This window comes from Saccopteryx leptura, chromosome 5 (genome assembly GCF_036850995.1).
Source record: "Saccopteryx leptura isolate mSacLep1 chromosome 5, mSacLep1_pri_phased_curated, whole genome shotgun sequence".
NCBI lineage: Eukaryota > Metazoa > Chordata > Mammalia > Chiroptera > Emballonuridae > Saccopteryx > Saccopteryx leptura.
The window spans coordinates 58,069,712-58,083,033 of NC_089507.1; the positions used below are offsets into that span (position 1 = coordinate 58,069,712).

General features: G+C 43.0%; 1 protein-coding gene across 7 annotated transcripts in view; it reads left to right on the forward strand.

Moving 5' to 3' along the window:
* SHROOM3 (shroom family member 3) overlaps positions 1-13,322 on the forward strand; it is a 322,616-nt gene that overhangs the window by 214,759 nt on the left and 94,535 nt on the right. Inside the window, exon 1 of one of the 7 annotated variants that reach the window (XM_066386950.1) lies at positions 9,569-9,819. The exons of the other annotated variants lie outside the window; for them this stretch is intronic. The gene's annotated coding sequence lies outside the window, so the exon portion shown is untranslated. Of the gene's footprint in view, positions 1-9,568; positions 9,820-13,322 lie in introns of those variants that run through there. 7 annotated transcript variants of the gene reach the window in all.

A 13,322-nucleotide genomic window follows, 5' to 3' on the forward strand; every position in this document is an offset into this window, starting at 1 on the left:
CTGAAGTTGGAAACGGGGAGGCAGTCAGACAGACTCTCGCATGCGCCCGACCAGGATCCACCAGGCATGCCCACCAGGGGGCGATGCTCTGCCCATCTGGGGCGTCGCTCTGTTGCAACCAGAGCCATTCTAGCGCCTGAGGCAGAGGCCATGGAGCCATCCTCAGCGCCGGGCCAACTTTGCTCTAATGGAGCCTTGTCTGCGGGAGGGGAAGAGAGAGACAGAGAGGAAGGAGAGGGGGAGGGGTGGAGAAGCAGATGGGTGCTTCTCCTGTGTGCCCTGGCCAGGAACCGAACCCGGGACTCCTGCACACCAGGCTGACGCTCTACCACTAAGCCAACTGGCCAGGGCCTCTCAGTGACGAGAATTTAAATGAATACTATGAGTTGCAGAATTAACCATAACTCTCCGGCATAATCATCATTCGCAATTTTAAGTGCAGCCTAACTAATAAGAGCTAAAATTCAACAAGCACTTACTTTATGCTAGGCACCATTTAAGTGCTTCATATGAAGCATTCATTACATCTGAAAGTCAGGTTCAATTTTTAGCTCTCATTTTACAGATGAGTAAGCTAATGGAGAAGGTTCATGACCAGCCCAAAATCACATAGTAGGTTCTGTCGCCAGGCTCTAAGTACTATGCTCCCAGAGTTGGCACTCTTAACTGTGATACAATGCTTGCTCCACACCACTGGGCTTCCACATTAGGCATTATGGTCAAACTCAGTGTGCCAACACCTCCCATTCAATCCATCATCCACACGCCATCAGTGTGACTTCTTAAAGGCACAGATCTGATCATGACACTGGTATAAACTTTTTATGATTTTCCACTGCCTATAAGACAAAGCCTAAAATCCTGAAGATGGCCCAAAAGGCTCACTACCATAATCAGCCTCTCCATCCACTTCGTGTGACACCTGCCCACGCACTGGCCCTGGTGCATGCAGCTCGGCAATTGACCTGTGATTTTTGATGACTCAGGACCTTTGAACTTTCTACCCTGACCTTTTCCCTCTACTTCTTATCCCCAGTAAGTCCATGTACATCCTTCGAGACCTCTCTCAAACATCCTCTCTATACCCTTCCCTGACATAAATATCCTCTCTTCTGTTTGCTACAGCACGGAGCTAAAGAATAGTAGCTATTGTAGCTATTTTAATTTGTACTTTTGTTCTTGTACTGGTAGCAAACAGACCGGTACAAATCTTGAGCCATAAACACAATTATGGAAGAAATGTAACTGTTCCTTTTTGAGAAAACTGACAGTCGCTGGTTTTAGACCTCATTCAGCCAGGAGACAAACTTAGTATCAGCCAGTTGAGTATCTCCTCCAGCTCTTGGGTTGCAGCTGAGTTGTGAGGGCTTTAAGCAGAGTCCAGGGATGTGTTTGTGTGGGTGTAGGTGTGTTGTAGAGGGCTGGGTGAGGTTGCACCTTTGATCTCCGAGTCACCATCTCCCTATGCTGGTGTCTGGTCACCGTCCGAGCTGGGATAGTTGTCTGTAGGTTCCTCAGGTCCATCAGGCATCTGCGACCACTTGGCTTTACCTGATACATTCTGCCTCTCCTGGACCACTCTGTGTTGGGAGGATTGGTGGCAAGCATAGGGCTCTCTCCTGCCTAGGTGCACCACACAGACATTAATTTGAGTTCTACTCTGTGCTGGGTTCCCAGCAACCCTGGGTCTGGGCCAGCTCTCTGGACTCTTGCCTGGGGTCAGGGCTCACATTATTTTCTGCTTTCAAACCCCTAAGCCTATCTAGAGCTTCTATTTTGTCCCATATTGCACTCAAAATTGCTCCAGTGTCTAACTTCCATTCACTTCCCTCCTTCTTCGTTAGTCTGTTGGGGGGAAAAACTGGCTCTGCCTCATTGAGTTTTCTTCCAGATCTTAAGTCTTATGCCTGGATTCCTTTGTTGTAGGAGTTCTGCTGAGTCATCCTTCCTCGGTTAATGAATGTTACTACCTGGGAAGAAAAGCAGGACTATGAGGAAATTCAATGGAAGGAATAGGAAGTTAATATCTCCCTATACCTCCTGCCCTCCAGACACACACAATGAATATCTCACATAAACATAATCTTTGCAAAAACCTGTGGCAGGTGTAAGTATTCTTATTTTACAGAGGAAAGACTGAGGCATATTGAGATCAATTAACATTGAACACAGGTAGCAAGCTCTCGAATCCACGTCAGGCTCTTGACCACCAAACACACTCTACTTTCCTTATTACACAGTTTTGAAATAATTTCTTTAGATATCTGAGTTAAATTGTGAGCTCCTTAAAATGAGGGCTATGTGTTTCTCCATATTGATATCCCCAAAGCCTGGCACTTAGCAGGTGCCCAGTAGGTGGTATTTGAATTGAAATGGGTCAAGGAGAGAGAAAGGTAGAGAAGGAGGAGGGGCAAGAAAGGCCAGTAGGAAAATTTTATTGTAAGCTATTCTGAAATATCCTGAATGATATTCTGTCAACTAAAATATCAGTGGAATTGAAGGTTTGATGGTAGTAGCTAAATCATGTCCGGAACTGGACTCTTCTTACATTATATTGTCAGATTATTGTAGGAATAGAAATTAAATCCTTGTGTTGAGGGGGGGGAAACTATAATGTCATTGGTAACACTGCAATAACAAGTGGGAATCACTTTCATCCAGGAGCAGTGACCAGACATGAGACCGTTATCAGCTAATGCAGTCTTTGATGAATTTTTTTTTTTTTTTTTTTTTACTTTCTAGACATTGTCATCCAAGATGCTGGTGGTTTATAAGTCCAATAACTTCTGAAACTTCATATCCTTCTGTTAAATTTTTGTCTGAAAGCTTTTGTTATTCCATATTGCAGAAATCCCTCAGCTCACAAATATCAATGTTGACCAGACTGTAGATGCATCTGGGTGAAGGATAAAGATTTTAGGTTGTGACATGTTCCGATCAAAGGCAGGTCTGCAGAATAGATTTTCTTCTTCTTCATTATTGTTTATCTACAATGTATTTTATTTTTAAGTTTTCATTATTTGGTGTTGTAACAAACACTATAAAATGAAAGTAAAACAATCAAGTTAACATTTCCCCCTCCCACCTCTCCCAGGTAACTGCTGTTAACAACAAGGTGTCTGTTCTTCTTTGTGCTTTTAATGTATGTGTTCAATCACATCTTCGTGTTTAAAGGAGTTTGATTTTTTTTTATTCTCGCTCCTGCTCTCTCCCTTGTCTTTCGCCCTTGAGCTACCATCTCTCATTCATCCCCTCTTCTCTTCTCCATTCCTTCATCTTTTTCTCTCTTCCGTTTTTCTAGTTTTCATTTTCCACCTTTTCCCCTTTCTTTCCACATTAGCCTTGGGGTACCCAGGCTCTCAAGAAACTGAATTCATCCTCAAGATTTTATAGCTCAGTCTAAGATTTGGGGATGAACTTGTTTCTTGAGTTGCCTTGCTGGTTTTCAAAGCCTCAGCATGAGAAAGTGAGAGGGAAGGGTAGGCAGAAAGTGAAATATTCACTTAATCAGAATTAACTTATTTGGTTGAAATATTTCAGAACCCAAGGTGCTTTTGTAATTATTAAAATCTCTACTGTATACATTTACTTCAAAAAGTAAAACATATTACTGTCTTTTTTTAATGCCCAGATGCTACAGGAGTGTTTAAAAGCAAAAGGTAAATTTATATTTATCCCCCAGATTTCCTCTCCCTGCAGTCTTACTCTCCAGGAATAGTTTAGTATTTCCTTCCAGATGTTTTTCTGAACTTTTATAACACATATAATAAATACTGCATGTAATATGTGTGTAGCTTTTTCACTTAACCATATGGACATTTCTTTAGGTCACTACATATGGGTCTACCTCTTTCCATTTAAATGCTGATTCACAATTAATTTAACCACTTTCTATATGTACATTTAGATTGCTTCCATTTCCCAGGATACATTTCTTTCTTCTTCTTCTTTTTTTTTTTTTTTTTTTTCAAGAGAATGAGAGAAGGGAGATAGATGGGAGGCATCAATTCTTCATTGCATTGCGGAACATTAGTTGTTCATTGATTGCTATCTCATATGTGCCTTGACTGGGGGGCTCCAGCTGAGCCAGTGACCCCTTGCTCAAGCCAGTGACCTTGGATTCAAGCCAGCGACTATGGGATCATATCTATGATCCCATGCTCAAGCCGGTGACCTCTGTTTCAACTTTGGGTCCTCAGTGTCCCAGGCCAACGCTCTATCCACTGCGCCACCGCCTGGATGCATTTCTAATCTTTCAGCCAAGACTTTCCAAAATGAATGCTTGTCTATTCTTGTCTTCTTAATGACTTGAAGCTGCTAACCTGAGAGACTGTTACTTAATCACTGATCCTCATAACCCTGAAAATGTCCTTTGTCTCCATGAGGACAAATGCTTGCTGACTACTCTCACCCTCTGAAGCTATCCCATCAAGGTTTCTTCACTAGTTTTATTGTTGTTGTTTTTTATTTTATTTATTTATTTATTTTAGCAAGAGAGGAAGGGAGAGAGAGATAGGAACAAAGATCTGTTCCTGTATGTGCCCTGACCGAGAGCCGAACTGGCAACCCTCTGGGCTTTAGGACAGTGCTCTAACAACTGAGCTATTCAGCCAGGGATGCTGTTGTTGTTTTGTTCTTGCTTTTTGGCTTCTGTTAGTTCTATAATGTTTTGACACAGGATATTAAACCTGACCTAAGCCATGTGCACTGAAATTGAGTCTGTACTAACATGTGTTTATAGTGGCAGGAAGAGTGAACTCTCGCCAACCTAGTCCTGCTCTCCCTTTTCCTTGCATTAGGACCTCTGTAAGATTGTAAATAGTTTTCTGGTTAACAGCCAAGTTGCCTGAAGGCCTTTATTTGGAACCTTAGTCCTGGGGCTACAAAGAACAACAGAGAACAGAGAGGTGCTCCTGTCAATATAAGCCAGTTGCCAGCAGCAGAAAATGCCTTACATAAAGAAAGAGCTGTTAGTTCAAAGGACAAGGTGGCTCCGTGGCCTAATTACCAAAAAGGATGATGATGGAGGAATAAAAGGTGGTTAAAAAGACTAAATTCAGCAGGTACTCAAATTATGTCATTTTGTTATAACATTGATGAAATGCTATAGGAACTTAACTCTTGTTTATATCAATTAGTCTATGGTAAAATTGGATTTGTTGTATGTCGTTTTGAACCTATTGATGATATTTCTGAAGACTTACTATAATTCTGAAAAGATAAAAGAAATTAAGGGTGTTTTCCCCCTTCATGTTACCATCACAACTTCATGAAATAAATTATTTCAGGTTGGCATGGTCTTAATTGCATTTCCTTATTTTAATTTATTTATTTATTTTTTTTTTTGTATTTTTCTGAAGTTGGAAATGGGGAGGCAGTCAGACAGACTCCCGCATGCGCCTGACTGGGATCCACCCGGCACGCCCACCAGGGGACGATGCTCTGCCCATCAGGGGTGTTGCTCTGTTGCAACCAGAGCCATTCTAGCACCTGAAGGGGAGGCCATGAAGCCATCCTCAGTGCCCGGGCCAACTTTGCTCCAATAAAGTCTTGGTGTGGGAAGGGAAGAGAGAAACAGAGAGGAAGGGGAGGGGGAAGGGTGGAGAAGCAGATAGGCACTTCTCTTGCGTGCCTTGGTCAGGAATTGAACCCGGGACTTCCATACATGGGGTCGATGCTCTACCACTGAGCCAGATGGCCAGGACTAAATTTTTATTTTAACGTTTTATCCACTAGGATGGTTGTTCTCATTTTTTACATTTTGCTGTGAGTTGTTCAAAAACAGTTAAAATATTGACAGTTTTTCTAAAATGTCAACATCCAAAAAAAGAGAGAATTTATTCTATAGCTGAGGCAAGAGTGAGTTGCTATTATTATTGTTTTATTATTACTATTAATTCTTATTATTATTTAGCAAAGAACTTTATGTTTCAAATAGTTATAATCTTCACATTAAAACTTTATTTAAAGTAATAGAAAGAATGCCAAACTGAATTTGTAAGAAGTAATTGCAGACTATTTTTTTTTCTTTTTAATTTTTATTTATTGATTTGAGGGAGAAAGAGAGGACAGAAGAGAGAGAGAGAAACACTGGCCTGTTGTTATACACATGCATGCATTGGTTGACTCCTGTATTTGCCCTGACCAGGGACTGAATCTACACCTCAGCCAAGGCAATCATAGACTATTTCTAAGTGAAATTTAATTTAATAGTTTAAACCAGTGTTTTTCAACCACCAGTCTGCAGACAGGTACTGGTCTGCTAGAAATTTCATGCCAGTCTGAGAAAGAGTTAACCACCTTGATGTTGTATGAAGATTACAGAGTCTATAATCATTGGGTCTATAATCTTCATACAACATCAGGGTGGTTAACTCTTGAAGGGACCAGCATGAAATTTCTGGCAGACTGACACAGGTCCATGAACCAGCAGTTGAAAAACACTGGTTTGAAGTACAACATATATTACAAAAGCATCTTATCACAATATTAAAAAAACTAAATTATAAGAAAGTAAATTCAGAATCTAAATCATATCATTTCTATATGTAGTTTCTTTAAAGATACAACTAATTAAAAGTTTTTGATTAATTGAAATAAAATAATTCAAAGCATAATTGCTGAATCTGGAATTTCAGTGTATAGAAATCATCCTAAATTCCCTCAGCTTTTTGTTGAAAAATACACTCATTTTTTTTTAGGTGTCTCCTTATTAATTAGACCTGACAATTGTAATGGAAAAATGAACTTCTAAATATGTATATAGTATGAATCAGACCATTTTGATCCCCCAAATTAACATAGTCTAATCTGATGTGATTTAAAATATACTTAGGTTATCATATTTACTGAAACTGAAATTTGGGTTTGTAGGTTGAAATATTTAGAGATTAGAGAAAAACGTGAATGCATAGGTATCTGCAGTGGCAACCTCTGCCCCCCCCCCCCATCACCACTCCTGTTTTTGACTCCTGACCCTTGTCCTATCCCCACCTCAATGGCCCTTCCACACTTCTCTCTCCTGTGTCTCTGTGTAGGCCAGTGCTGTGGTCCCCCACTCTGCTAGGGACTTACTCCAGTTTCTCTGGTCTTTTTCTCCTCCCACCCCTTCCAGCATCAGAGAAGGCTGGGGGGGGGGGGCAAAATATGCCTGTCTTAAAATGCATATTTTATGGTATGTGAATTTTATCTCAATAAAAAAATTTTTTTTTTTTTGTATTTTTCTGAAGCTGGAAACGGGGAGAGACAGTCAGACAGACTCCCGCATGCGGCCAACCGGGATCCACCTGGCACGCCCACCAGGGGCGATGCTCTGCCCACCAGGGGGCGATGCTCTGCCGCAACCAGAGCCATTCTAGCGCCTGAGGCAGAGGCCATAGAGCCACCTCAGCGCCTGGGCCAACTTTGCTCCAGTGGAGCCTTGGCTGCGGGAGGGGAAGAGAGAGACAGAGAGGAAGGAGAGGGGGAGGGGTGGAGAAGCAGATGGGCGCTTCTCTTGTGTGCCCTGGCCGGGAATCGAACCCGGGACTCCTGCACACCAGGCCGAAGCTCTACCACTGAGCCAACCAGCTAGGCCAACCAGCTAGGGCCAGAACCCAAAGTGTATTTTTTTTTGTTGTTGCATTTTTCTGAAGCTGGAAACAGGGAGAGACAGTCAGACAGACTCCTGCATGCGCCCAACCGGGATCCACCCGGCACGCCCACCATGGGGCCACGCTCTGCCCACCAGGGGGCGATGCTCTGCCCATCCTGGGCGTCGCCATGTTGCGACCAGAGCCACTCTAGCGCCTGAGGCAGAGGCCACAGAGCCATTCCCAGCGCCCGGGCCATCTTTGCTCCAATGGAGCCTTGGCTGCGGGAGGGGAAGAGAGAGACAGAGAGGAAGGCGTGGCGGAGGGGTGGAGAAGCAAATGGGCGCTTCTCCTGTGTGCCCTGGCCGGGAATCGAACCCGGGTCCTCCGCACGCTAGGCCGACGCTCTACCGCTGAGCCAACTGGCCAGGGCCCAAAGTGTATTTTTAACCACCAACTTAAAATGCTTAAAGTGATGTTTCACAGAGGAACAAAGGGATCTGTTCCACCCTTATGAGATCTCAGCTGATCCTGAGCACTTAGAAAACGAGAGAACAACGCAGCAGGATGGAGGTCTTATCTGCTCTGCTTCCAGAGTTCCTGCCCGTGTCCTCAGCTAATACTTAATTCCTCAACAGGTGAGGGAATGCAGTGTGCTTTCTATTCTGTCAGGGCTGACCACTTCTTTAAAGTTTAAGATCTGAACATCACCTGCCTTCCCCCAAAACTAGATTCCCACTAGGACACAGGACAGTCAACATCCGCCTCCCTGCTTCCAATGCCTAGCAACAATGTGTGTGGGGATCCCATTGACTGTGTCACAAGTGTGTGTGTATATGTGTTTGTATGTGCTTGTGATATCATTGAAAACAAACTGCAGTTTTAAGGGGGATAATACTGTGCGTGGAGGGGGCGAGCCTGTCTAGGAAGATCTCAGTAAAGAGGTTTATTTAGTGGTTGCCATTGCATTCCCCGGGTTATAACCAAGGGCACAGCCAAGTCAAGACAAGTGGTATCAACCGTAGGGGAACTGAGTTTTCTAATTCCTACCTTTTTGTGTGTCTATATGTATATTTATTGTCTTAAATATAGAATCTGAGATTTTTAACAAAAGGGATTCTACATGAGTAAGAAGAAATAGAGCCACTTTCAAATTTTCTTGTTATTTTAATTTCTGGAGCTGACATGTGGAAGCAATTAAGAAAGGTACTCTCTATGGGGAAAAAAAAAATCTTACCTCTATTGAAAGAGGCTGGAATGAGCCTTTGAAGAAATGTGAAACTGAAAATAGCACCGTACCTTAAGACTAACGAGGCACCTTGATAATATATGCAAAACAATGTAAATATGTGAAAGACTTGTCTAAGACCCAAAGGTTTCCATAGCCGAATCCAGTATCTCCCAAAAAATTACAATCATAACCACTGAAACCGTCACCTGTCTCTCATCTAGAGATGACGCTTATGGAAACAAAAAAGGGCTGGAAGCTTTCAACAGCTTTTAGCCGACTAGCAAGCAAGATTGAGTCTCTCCTATTGACTCCACTGGAAAGAGGACGTAAAGAGAAAAGGGATGGCTATTTTCCTTGTAATGTGAGCTTTTTTTTAAAGCTGTGAACTTTTACCTTGCTTCATGCATGCTTCATTTGATCAATTACTAACTGTATAGCCCCTGAAAAGCGAGCGCGGGCTTTTTAAGTTGCAATTTTGCTTTTGGATTCCTCTTCATTTCAAAATGGGGTGCGGGGGAAGAGGTAAGGCACTTTTATGACTGCGAACTGGTCAAGGAGAGACTGAGAGTGTGTGCTTCGGTACCCTAATTACCAAGAGGACCCGAGTGGAGCCTGATTCCTTCAGCCCAGAATCCGTTTTCAAACCTTAGGGAGCTTTCTTTGCCATTGACATGCAAATCCCGCCCTGAGCCAATCCGGGAGGCTTCCTGTGGATTACCTGGTGGCGAGCGCAGAGCGAGCGCGGGCCTCCGGAGCGCCCCCGCGGCGGGGAGGCGTGGTCCCCGGCGCCGGGACTCAGGCCCCGGGAGCTGCGCGCCCAGGGCCCGCTGCACAGCCGCTGCAGCCTGGCGCAGAGGCGCAGGGTGCGGCCGAGCCTCCCATTGTTGAGCGTGGCTGAGCCCCGCCGGCGATGCCCCGCGCTGCCTCCTCCGAGCGGCGGCAAGGTTTGAACTTGGCGTCGGCCTGGAGCCCCGCGCGGCCCGGGGGGCGGGGGCGGCGGCCCTGCGAGCGGCGATGGTGAGTGCGGGGCTCGGGTCTGCTTCCCCTGGCCAGCGGCGGGCGCGGTCGGTATACACTGCTGCCTCTGAAGCAGGGAGGTAGGGTGCCCCGCCGCCTACTTTCTAAGGGGTGACTATTTCGGCCCCTGCAGCGACTCTGGAGACGGGATCGGTGAGAATGGGTCCCGGGGCTGGCTTTCACTGCAGCCCGCCTGATGGGGGAAGGTGGCGCGCTCGGAGGGTCTCCTGACACTCCTGGGCCTTGGCTTCTTTGATTAAGGAGGCAGAAACTGCCACTCCAAAGAGGAAAATAATTGCAGGCTACTGACAGCATGAAAAACTTTTCAGAAGAAATGATCTGTGAAATATTTTAATTTTGATAAATGGCTTCCCACGAGGGCTTCTACTGAGTTTAGGAAAACGACTTTTTTTTTTATTGTACTGGATTCGTTTCTGTAGGAAAGGCCTTAATTGTGCTTGGAAGGGCGTGTTTGCCCCTTCCTCCCACTTGTTCCAGATCTCAAGGCAAAATTTTAAAAGGTGTGTTCCACGGTTTTGTAGTGAAAATTAAATCATGACAATGAAATTATACCTGACACGTGCTCTACTCTGAGTTGCCAGATGAATAAAAGTGCTTTGCTGAAGGATGGGGGAGAGCTTATAAAATTTCAATACATCCAGTAGCATCCTGTGGGGGTGGGGTGGGATTTGTCGGTCTCTTGCGCTCCTGTATTTTACTATTACTGTTTTTTGGGGGGAGGGGGTTGTGCGTTTTCAAATCTTAGTGTTGTGTTGGTACACTTTTGTTCAGGGAGGCTTTAGGACTGGAGAGAGTAATTGCCCACAGGCACATACTCTCCGTGGAGAGATTGCTGGGAGATACCAGGGTGCAGCAGGAAATCTTAGCATCGAGGCTTCTAAAGGTAGTTCTGTGTTTTCTCTATTTCTGATTATTTATATTGGAAGGCCAGTTAAATAAGTATTTTCAATTAAAAGAATGCTGGTCAGACAAATGTCTAAATCTTCCCCTAAATAATGTCACCAAAAGTTGTTTTGCATTTCAGTTAACCCTGATGGTTATTTTTGTCTTTTAAAAATTACCACCCCCCATTATAAAAGTATTACGTGACCACTATGGAAAAGAAGGAATATACCGAAGCGAGAAAGAAGGAAAGCTATCCTTAACAATAGCATTCCTGTTCTGTTTGCTAAGGCCTAGCTTTTCATAGAAGGCTAGCCATTAGAAAACTTGGAGCTGTGGACATTTTTAAAAAATTGCTAACAAACCTGATTAGGCACTAAAACTAGTAATTGACAAGGAAATAAATTTGTACTTTAAAAAAATGTTATAGCCAACAATAACATTCATGTGGTTTAATGGAACAGAATTTATTGTGGCAATTTCTCTTGAATCAACTTCCCACATCTGTTCCTGACAAATGGTTTCTGTTTGCGTAGCCTGTTTTCTAAATACATTTCTCTACCACTGAAGGCAAAGTGCCCAAGCACATACCCCTTTCCAGTGCTTGTAGCTAGGCTCAGGGTTAATATTTTTATTGGTTTCTACATCTGAACTTCCTCACTGTCTGCTTGATAAAACCCTGGAGAAGGTTACCAAGGGATGTTGTAGAGAATTTACTTCCCTGGAGACTTCAAGAATAGGGTAAACATCCATCTGCCTAGGATGGCTTTAGTGCGGTGCTGCCTGGATTAAGGAAGACTAGGTTACCTCTCAGAGCCCAAACTGAGGAATTCTAAACTAATTTCTGTCCTCAGTAACCTGGGACCAAAGGAAATAACAGTTGCCCCAAAGCACTGGAATCTAGTATGAGGCAAAACCCTGGTTTGATTTATGTAAAACAAAAGTTCTTTTTTGATAAGAAAAATTTAAAATTACTGCTAGGACTTGCCAATCCTTTTCTCTTTAGGTATAGAATATTGATAATGATTCAGTTACTTTCCAGGAAGTTATAGGTTAAATACTAGTGTAAGCTCTGTGATTTAAAGTAAATGAATGAATCGATTCATGGGAATTAAATGTTCTGCCTCAAAGTCAGAAAGGGGTGTTTCGTGATACACCTTTGAGCTAAGGATGGTATGCCTGAAACGTTTCTCCACTTTGGACCGAGTGTGTTTTTTTTTTATTATCCTATCTTGTGTGTTAAATTTGGTTATGTTTTTACATTAACATTTTACTTTCCCCTCAAAAGGTATTTTTACTTTTCATTTTCAATATAGAATCCATGTGGCATTTTTACCAAAACCAGGTATCTCTGTCCTTCTATTGGAGGCTGTTCCCCTGGGCTCTAACAGTGCGGCTGTTTTGCTAGCTTCTTTCAGAAGGTCAGGATTTCATGGGTTGCTGCTTCCTCTGCCCTCCTGCTTGACAGAAGTATCCTGTAATTCTAACCACTGTGTGACCTCAATTGCAGTGACAGTTTCCTCCCTTTCCATAGTGTCACTTGATCAGGAGCAGCCACCCTTCTTTCTTCCTGCAGGATCACCGGGCGGGGTTCACTTTCTAGGAAAGGTCATATCAAAAAGAAAATGGGGAAGTCAAGAGTCTCCTGGCTGGACAGTTTTTCACCTTGCTTGAATGAATGAGCAGTGCCTCCAGTGCACACCCTCCAGCTTGTCATATTTTTTTCATGCATACCAAGAATGTTTTCTTATGCTATAGTAACGCCTAAAGAAGGAATAGGAATGCAGTATGAACAATGGTCATTTATTTGTTCAGCAAACATTTACTATGTGGGAGGTAGCCCAGGAACTGGAGATGGGTTCTTTGCCCTCAGGAAACTTGTCATATAAGAGGAGAAATCAAACATGTTAATAAGCTTTGGCATTTCTGAAGGAGTAGAGTACAGAATTAAGAACTTAGTTTTGTTGTAAGTTAAACATACACCAACCCTATGACCCAACCTAGCTATTTACCCAAGATAGATGAAAATGAATGTCCACAAAATGACTTGGAAAGAATGTTCCTAACCACCTTATTCATAATTATCAACAACTGGAAACAACCCTAAATTAATCAAAGGAAAATGGATAAACTGTGATACATCCATACAATAGAATACTACTCAGTAATCAAAAGTAATGAACTAGTGATATACATAGCCACCTGGAAAGAAGCTAGACACAAAGGAATTCAAGAAGCAATTCTATTTATTAAGTACTAGAATGGACAAAACTAATCTATGATAGTAGAGGTTAGTGCTTGCCTTTGGGGGAGGGAAGATTGACTGGAAGAGGTGAGAAGAGATTTTCTGGAGTGATGGAAATGTTCTGTCTTCTTTTGAGTTATGGTTACATAGCTATCCACAATGATCAAAATCCATTGAACTGAACTCTTAAGACCTATGTCTTTTATCATATGCAAAGCATTGGTTCAATTAGAACAACTTAGGTTGTAGAAATACACAAATGTATACATGCCATCTTGGTCTCTAGCTATATACAGTGTGTCCGTAAAGTCATGGTGCATTTTTGACCGGACACAGGAAAGCAACAAAAGATGAT